Source organism: Felis catus, chromosome B1, assembly GCF_018350175.1.
Source record: "Felis catus isolate Fca126 chromosome B1, F.catus_Fca126_mat1.0, whole genome shotgun sequence".
Taxonomy (NCBI): Eukaryota; Metazoa; Chordata; class Mammalia; order Carnivora; family Felidae; genus Felis; species Felis catus.
This window is the reverse complement of record NC_058371.1, coordinates 159509186-159517324: the sequence shown is the minus strand read 5'-3', so window position 1 is coordinate 159517324 and position 8139 is coordinate 159509186. Positions and strand designations below refer to the sequence as shown.

General features: G+C 42.1%; 1 pseudogene; it reads left to right on the top strand.

Moving 5' to 3' along the window:
• The first annotated feature begins 577 nt into the window (after positions 1 to 577).
• LOC101083768 lies at positions 578 to 1107 on the top strand (annotated as a pseudogene).
• Positions 1108 to 8139: the final 7032 nt, after the last annotated feature.

The following is an 8139-nucleotide window of genomic DNA, read 5'->3' as shown; positions in this document are numbered from 1 at the left end:
ACTAACATAAGGATAGATACATAGATCAATGAAATTGAATTGGGAGTCCAGGAAAAAATGCTTATATTTATGGTCAGTTGATTTTCAACAAGGGTGCCAAGACAATTCAATGGTAATAGAACAGTCTTTTCACCAGATCATTCTGAGACAAATGGATATTGACATGCAAAAGAATGAAGTTGAATGCCAACATCATACCATATACAAATATTAACTCAAAATTGATTAAAGACCTTAATGTAAGACCTAAAACTATAAAACTCTTTTGGGACACCTGGATGGCTCAGTTGGTTGAGCATCTAACTTCAACTTAGGTCATGATCTCACGGTTCATGGGTTCAAGCCCTGCATCGGGCTCTGTGCTGACAGCTCTGAGCCTGCAGCCTTCTTCAGATTCTGTGTCTCCCTCTCTCTCTGCCTCCCCCCACTCATGCTCTGTCTCTGTCTCTCTCAAAAATGAATAAACATTTAAAAAAATAAGAAAAATAAAACTTCTAGAAGAAAACAGGTACATATCTTCATGACCTTGGATTTGGCAATGGTTTCTTATATATACAAAAACACAACTACAAAAGAAAAAAAATAAATACACTGGCATTCATCAAAATTAAAAACTTTTACCTCCGCTTGGACCAGTTGGAGCCCTGCCAGTTCTGTCATGGCCAACATGGAGCACATCTTCATTTCCATCAAGTCAGTCTGTATGCAGCATAGGCTGGTGGGTAAGATCATCAAGCTCTTAAGCAGAAGGGATTCCACTTTGTGGCCATGGTGTTCCTTCAAGCCTCTGAGGAAGCAGCATTGCAATGACCTGGAAGATTACCCATTCTTCCCCGGGCTGGTGAAATACATGAACTCAGGACTGGTGGTGACCATGGTCTAGGAGGGCTAAATGTGGTGAAAATGGAGTGAGTGATGCTTAGGGAGACCAATCCAGCAGATTCTAAGCCAGGTACCATTCACAGAGACTTCTGCAGTCAAGTGGACAGGAACATCACTCATGGCAAGGATTCAGTAAAAAGTGCTGAGAAAGAAATCAGCCTATGGTTTAAGCCTAAAGAATCAGTTGACTACAAGTCTTGTGCTCTTGACTAGATCTATGAATAAGAGGTGGACAAAGCATCAGTTCCCTTTGGTACCACTTGGGAGGGAGCTCACTCCTGAAGTGTGGAGATTACCTCTTCACATTCAGTGCATTAAAACTTCCTATCCAGAAATGTACCACCCGAGTTCCCTCCTGGATTGAAGGACTTAGTCTCCCAGCTGCTGGAAATGTAGCAAGAAGACAGTGCTCAACTGTCAGCCCTATCTAGGGATTGCCTTTGATGATTAAAACTGCCTTGCCCAAAGTCAGCTTCTTTAAAGGACAGCCCACATTCAATGACTAATCAACATGGGGGTGTAAAGGCCTGACCCCTCATTCCAACTGGGGACAACTCTGCAGAATCATTTCAGATCCAGATCTCCCTGTGGGGTTGGTTTGAAGCCTTTTTCTGTGTCTGCATCACAACTCTATTTCTCCCTTTGTTCAATCCTGCTTCCTTTCCTTCCCTTTCCCATGTGTTGATCCCAAGACTACTGTGATGTCCTAAACACACACACACACACACACACACACACACACACACACACAGGCATTAGCATGTGGCCAGTGATGCTTCTTGCCCCTATTGCAAAACATCAAGGGCATTAAGGGATAGGTAGCTGTAGCCTCTAGATTGCAAAGTCAGTGGGACCAAGGTTGTCCTTATAGGATTTTTTCTTTCAATATTCTACCAGTGTATGCTGCATACACACTGGTTCCTTTACCAGTGAGCACATAGATTAAACCAATAACATCACACCCACACTAGAAAGGCAACATTCCTCTTTCAACAACTCTCTTCATGCAGATCCTTATTATCAGGGAAGGGAACACTTTATTTATTCTTTGGAAAAGAATTCTTTCCTTGTTTGTAAAAGGGAATAAATAAACTCTGCAAGCAGTTGTAGATTCAATGAGTTAGTGTATGTGAAGGCACAGAGCAGTGACCAGCATGTGGTAAGTACTATGCTTACCAAAATAAGAAATGAGAGTATTTCTGCACAGCAACTTCCTTTCTTATCCCAGAAGGACTCCCAGACTTAATGGTTAAAGTTCTGCAGTTTCCCTCTGTGGGAGGAGAGTTGCCTTTGAGACATCATCCTTTGAGACATTTACCTGCATGTGTGGGGGAGGCTCTCTCCCATAAATGTGTTAGAACACTCTCTGTGCTCTATGATAATGCATATTGCATTCCTCCATGATGGGACCTATTACAACACCATCATAGAGGTATGTGCTTTGTGATTTTTGAAAGGGGCGGATTTACAGTACATGAAGTTTCTTAGGCTTATTTGTCCATGAAATCCACCCTCTCCCTTTGTTGTTGAGTCATATCTGGGAACTATTTATTGTACAGTGTCCTATTGAACACATTTTTGGAAACCCTGATCTCTTCAAGGTGATTGTTTTAATCTAGGAGAATATTTTTCCCAAATAACTGCAGCCTAGAAGTTAAACAGAGCCAGTTTGTGGCCATGACGCTAATAGTCATGACTACTCTTTATTGAGCACCTGCTAGGTGCCAGGTATTGTCCTGAGAGCCTTACAAGCATCACCTCATTTTACTCTCTTAACAGTCCTTATAGAGATAGCCATTTTAAAGATGAGGAAATGGAAGAACAAAAAAGTTAAATAGCCTTCCAAGGTCACACAACAAATAGTGGAGCCAAGATTCAAATCCATGACTTGAAAGTCTATGAGTTTCTATTTCTGGCTTGAACATGGTGGTATAAAGGTAGTTTTTCTCTTCTTCTCTTCATTGCAATCAGCCAAAAGCAACAGGGGCGCCTGGGTGGCTCAGTCGGTTGAGCGTCCGACTTCGGCTCAGGTCACGATCTCACAGTCTGTGGGTTCGAGCCCCGTGTCAGGCTCTGTGCTGACAGCTCAGAGCCTGGAGCCTGTTTCCAATCCTGTGTCTCCCTCTCTCTCTGCCCCTCCCCCAGTCTCACTTTGTCTCACTCTGTCTCTCAAAAATAAATAAATATTAAAAAAAAAAACAAAAACAAAAAAAACAAAAGCAACAAAGAGTTAGAGAAACAAAGATACAACATTCTTTTTCTTAGAAAATAGGAGATAGCTAAAACCCCAGGTATCCACTTCATTCAAAGGATTGCCTAAAGCAATAAAGGTTAAGTAAGGGGGCATGTGGGAGCAAGCAGAGAAAAAAACCTACAGCAAGAGAACACAGTGACTGTGTATCTCAGAAAGAGCTGGATGCAACGCTTGAAATAGAAGGAAACCTAACTTGCTTGTTTGCAATATTGGGGCAAGCATGCCTCACTGGTACCAAGAATTTCCCTGGGACCCTGTTTGGTATTAAAAGACAAAGATGAGCCTTCCAAGGAACCAGACGCTAGCCATGTTTGTAAGAATTCTGTCTCTGTAGGAGCACAAAAGAGTCTTTGGGTTGCTAGAATTTCACTGCTGCTTACCTTCATTGCTTCGGGAGAAGCAAAACTCAACAAATTCACTTAAAACCCCAAATCAAGAATAACTCCCCTACACAAACTTTCAGTAAAGAGTTCATCAAGACAAAACTCATCTCCTGCAATGATGAAAATTAGAAAATAAACCAGTACAAGGAATTCTTCTACCAAGATCCTCTAAGGACAAAAAAAGTGAAAGAAGGCAGGAAACCAAATGGTAGACAAAGAAAATGCACTGGACTAAGTCTCTGGTGATCAAATATTCCATCATGAATCTGTCACACATAATGAAGCAATTGCCTCTATGGAACCAGAACATAAAGCAAACAACGCTAAAACTCAGGAAGGATACCGTGAGATGATAGGATGAAATGAAGTGGCCGAGCTCAGATGTCAGTGCCAGCCCAGAGACAAAGCTCATGCATTCATCTGCATACAGTACTGGTAGAAGCCAAAAAAGATGATGATAGCAAATGCAAACAGGGTAGGCTTTTCTTGTGAGCAGAGCAGGATTAGAAGGTATATTTGGGACTAGGTGAACTTACCTCTAGAAATCCAAGGTGGTCTGTTCTCTATAGTTTTTGGTCAGCTTAAGGGCTAACTCTAACTACAACTTTCAACAGATATCATGTATTCATAGATTGTGCCAAAGTCCCTCTTGGCTGTCAAATTGTTGCATGGTGAATTTAATCTAAAAGAATCATTACTGAAGGGTGCCTGGGGGGCTCAGTTGGCTAAGCAGCTGCCTTAGGCTCAGGTCATGATCTTGTGGTTCGTGAGTTTTGAGCCCTGAATCCGGCTCTGCACTGACAGTGTGGAGCCTGCTTGGGATTCTCTTTCTCCTCTCTCTCTCTCTCTGCCCCTATCCTGCCTGTGCTCTCTCTCTCTCAGAATAAATAAATGAAAAAAAATTTTAATTAAAAAAAAAAAAGAACCCTGCCTGGAGTGCCTGGCTGGCTTAGTCAGTAGAGCATGCAACTCTTGATCTAGATGTTGGGGTCTTGAGTTCAAGCCCCACAATGGGCATAGATTACTTGGAAAAAAAATCATGCCAAGGAATGATTACTATGGGTAAACATAGGAATTCTTAAATCCCTTTACACACACACGTACAATAGACAGATGGATAGATAGACAGTGAGACATAGGTCTTATGTATCCTGTAAACTAAATGCATGGGCCTAGGCCTTTCCCACCAGAGACAACAAATAATGCTACTTTTCCTTCTCATTGCCCTATTATCTTAAGCCCTCATTTAGTTTGTCTTTAGGAAATCCAGTTTTGATACTCACCAAATATCATGGAAATTTCTAGGAAATTTTGACTTGCTTCCAAAGTCCATCCCTTGGTCCCACACCTCCTCAGCAATGATCAGTCCATCTCTGAACCATCTTGGGCTACTATTTGCTCTGCCAGATCCTTCCCCCCGAGGGTCCTAAAATGCCCTCCTTCTGGTTGTTACTACTTTCCCTTGAATTGTTTCATCCCAACCAGGCAGAGCCCCATCATTTCTACAGAGTACTAACTGAAACCAGGCTGTGGTGTTTAACAAAGATTTTCTGGAAGCTGGTGGTTAACTTGAGGGAATTGCAACATAGGCCTAGAATCTTCACAGGCCTTGAGGCTTCCACACAACCCCTTTGTGGAGCACAGCTTTGCTTAAACCCCAGCCTGCAATCACATAGTGAGGCCACTAAACTTTACTTCTCTCCTGACCCCATGAGTGAGTCTTTGGGTACATGTTCTTTGCCAAAAATCCAGGCCATGGGGCGCCTGGGTGGCGCAGTCGGTTAAGCATCCGACTTCAGCCAGGTCACGATCTCGCGGTCCGTGAGTTCGAGCCCCGCGTCGGGCTCTGGGCTGATGGCTCAGAGCCTGGAGCCTGTTTCCGATTCTGTGTCTCCCTCTCTCTCTGCCCCTTCCCCGTTCATGCTCTGTCTCTCTCTGTCCCAAAAATAAATAAACGTTGAAAAAAAAATTAAAAAAAAAAATCCAGGCCAAAGTAGAGGAAGGAACTGCCCCAATTGCACCTGTATAAAGCCCCCTTCCAGCAGCCTTGTCTTATGTTCCAGGACCTACCTTTTCCCCAGACTGATTGACAATAGAAATGTCCCATTACCAACTACAGAGCTAAACTTGCCTCATCTGGGTAAATAGCTTCTTAGGAGGTCCAGGTAATTCAGTATTCTGTAGGATCACAATCTAGCTCCAAGTCAGGCATAACAAACCCAATCCATTTGTCTTTTTATAATCTCCTTTCATTCAAGAGAACAATCCTCCATCTATTTTCAGAGTCTTGTATCCTGATCGCCTGTTTGCACAGCAATGCACATGCATACCTTTGCCAAACATTAAAAATGATATACTGTCTATCCCTTACACGTGATCATTCATGGCAGTTTAGCTCCTTGGAGCCACACATATCAAAACCATCCATTCTAGAAGATGTGGTGGCCAGTCTCTAAAGATAGGCCTCAAAGAACCATACCTCCTGATATTAAATACTTGTGTAGTCCTCTCTCACATGAAATCTGAGCTAACCCCATGACCCACATATCCAATAGAATGTGCCAGAAGTGACATTGTGCCAAATCTAGGCCTAAGCATACAGAAGACCTAACAGCTTCTACTTGAACTTTTGGAAGCTCTGAGCCACCACATAAGAAGTTAGGCTACCCTCCTGAAGAGACCACATAGAGAGGTCATGCAGATAGAGGTCCCAGCCTTCCAGTCAAATCTGCCAGGGGCTCCAGACATATGAATAATGCCATCTTGAAGGTTCCAGCTTGACTGCAGCTGCTTGAGTGGCACGAAACCATAATTTTTTAGAATGCATTGTTGGGGTGTCTGGGTGGCTCAGTCGGTTAAGGGTCCTACTTCAGCTCAGGTCATGATCTGGCAATTTGTGAGTTCAAGCCCCATGTCAGGCTCTGTGCAGACCTCTTGGAGCCTGGAGCCTGCTTTGGATTCTGTGTCTCCCTCTCTCTCTACTCCTCCCTGCTGGCACTCTTTCTCTCTCTCAAAAATAAATAAACATTAAAAAAAAGAGAGTGCATTGTTACACAACTATAAATAATTTAAATACAGCCTGTTGCCGTACATGAAATTCACAGAAAAAAAAAAAAAAGATAAAGAATAGTTTGCCCCTAAGGAGAACTTTCTACCCCTCATCCTTTATCTGCTTAAGGTTGTAAAAGTGTGTTTTCCTTTTGCTATTTCAGATGTGTTAGGGACAGTTTATAATTACAGTTCAAGCCCAAAGTACCCATTATTTTCTTATCCTCCTAGCCATCTCAGTGTGGTTCATAACCTTTACAGGACAGTTTAGCCCTGACATTAGGGTACAGGAAGATCTCTCTCTTCCTTCCATCCTTAACTCCAAAGGTCGAGGCCTTTCTCTATTACAATAAATGAGATGGTTAAGTTAAACAAACCCACTTATGAAAGAGCATGTATTACATTAAAAGTTTTACAGGTATATCGGAGTACCTGGGTGGCTCAGTTGGTTAAGTGTCCGACCCTTGATTTCAGCTCCGGTCATGATCCCAGGGTTGTGAGATCAAGCCCCACACTGGGCTTTGCACTGTCGGTGCAGAGTCTGCTTAAGATTCTCTCTCTCTCCCTTTCTGTCTTCCCCTCCTTGCTTGCTCACTCTCTCTCTCTTTCTCTCTCTCTCTCTCAAAATAAATAAATAAACATAAAAAAGTTTTATAAGTATAAAAAAAGAAAGAAAAGAAGTACACATATATGAAATTTGAAAATATTAAGCTAGAGATGTAAGCATGAAATGAGATGTAAATGTAGTAGAATAGAATACATAGTATACCTAAGTGCAGGTTAAAACTTTGTTCTAATCTGACCTTACAACATGGCATTTGGTAAAAGCCAAGTGCACCTTGACCACTGCCTAAGGGAATCATTACTGAATCAATGGTTATATCAGGTGGCTGTCTTGCCTAAAATATGTTCTTGCAACACAGAGCAAGAGGATAGTATTTTATCACCAATTCCCAATTACCCAAAAGCGATAGCAAGGGTATGCCATAGGTTGCTGACAAATTGTCTTCCACTAGTTAGCTCCCTCTCATCAGTCCTCACTTCACTATTTGGTCTTCATTAATGGCCTTCTCCTGTTGGCCCACAATTCACAAGGTCTATAGGAAGACAATCTATATCTCTTCATTCGTCATCCATTCATTCAACAAATATTCAGTGATTACTTACTATAGAATAGGTAATCTTCAAAACATTGAAAACAGGGTAAAAACTGAATTCTAGCTGCCTTATCACTGCCACAATAATTACAGAACCACTTTGTAGTTCACAAAGTATATTCAAACACATTATCTCCTCTGATCTGTAAATTGGTGACCAAACACTTAAACCTCTCAGAGAAGACGAAGCTAATTCCGCCCACTCATCTCTAGGTTGGTAGGATTTGTTTTCAGCACTTCAGCACCATTTAATCAGGGCTATTGTGGCAGTGCATTTCCAAATGTAAATGATGACAGTGACATCTCTGCAGAGAGAGGCCTAATAGTGACATCTCTGCAGAGAGAGGCCTAATAGCAATTTCTTATCGACAAGTGGTCATAAATGTAGGTGATGATGCCATTGCAAAATCACCAT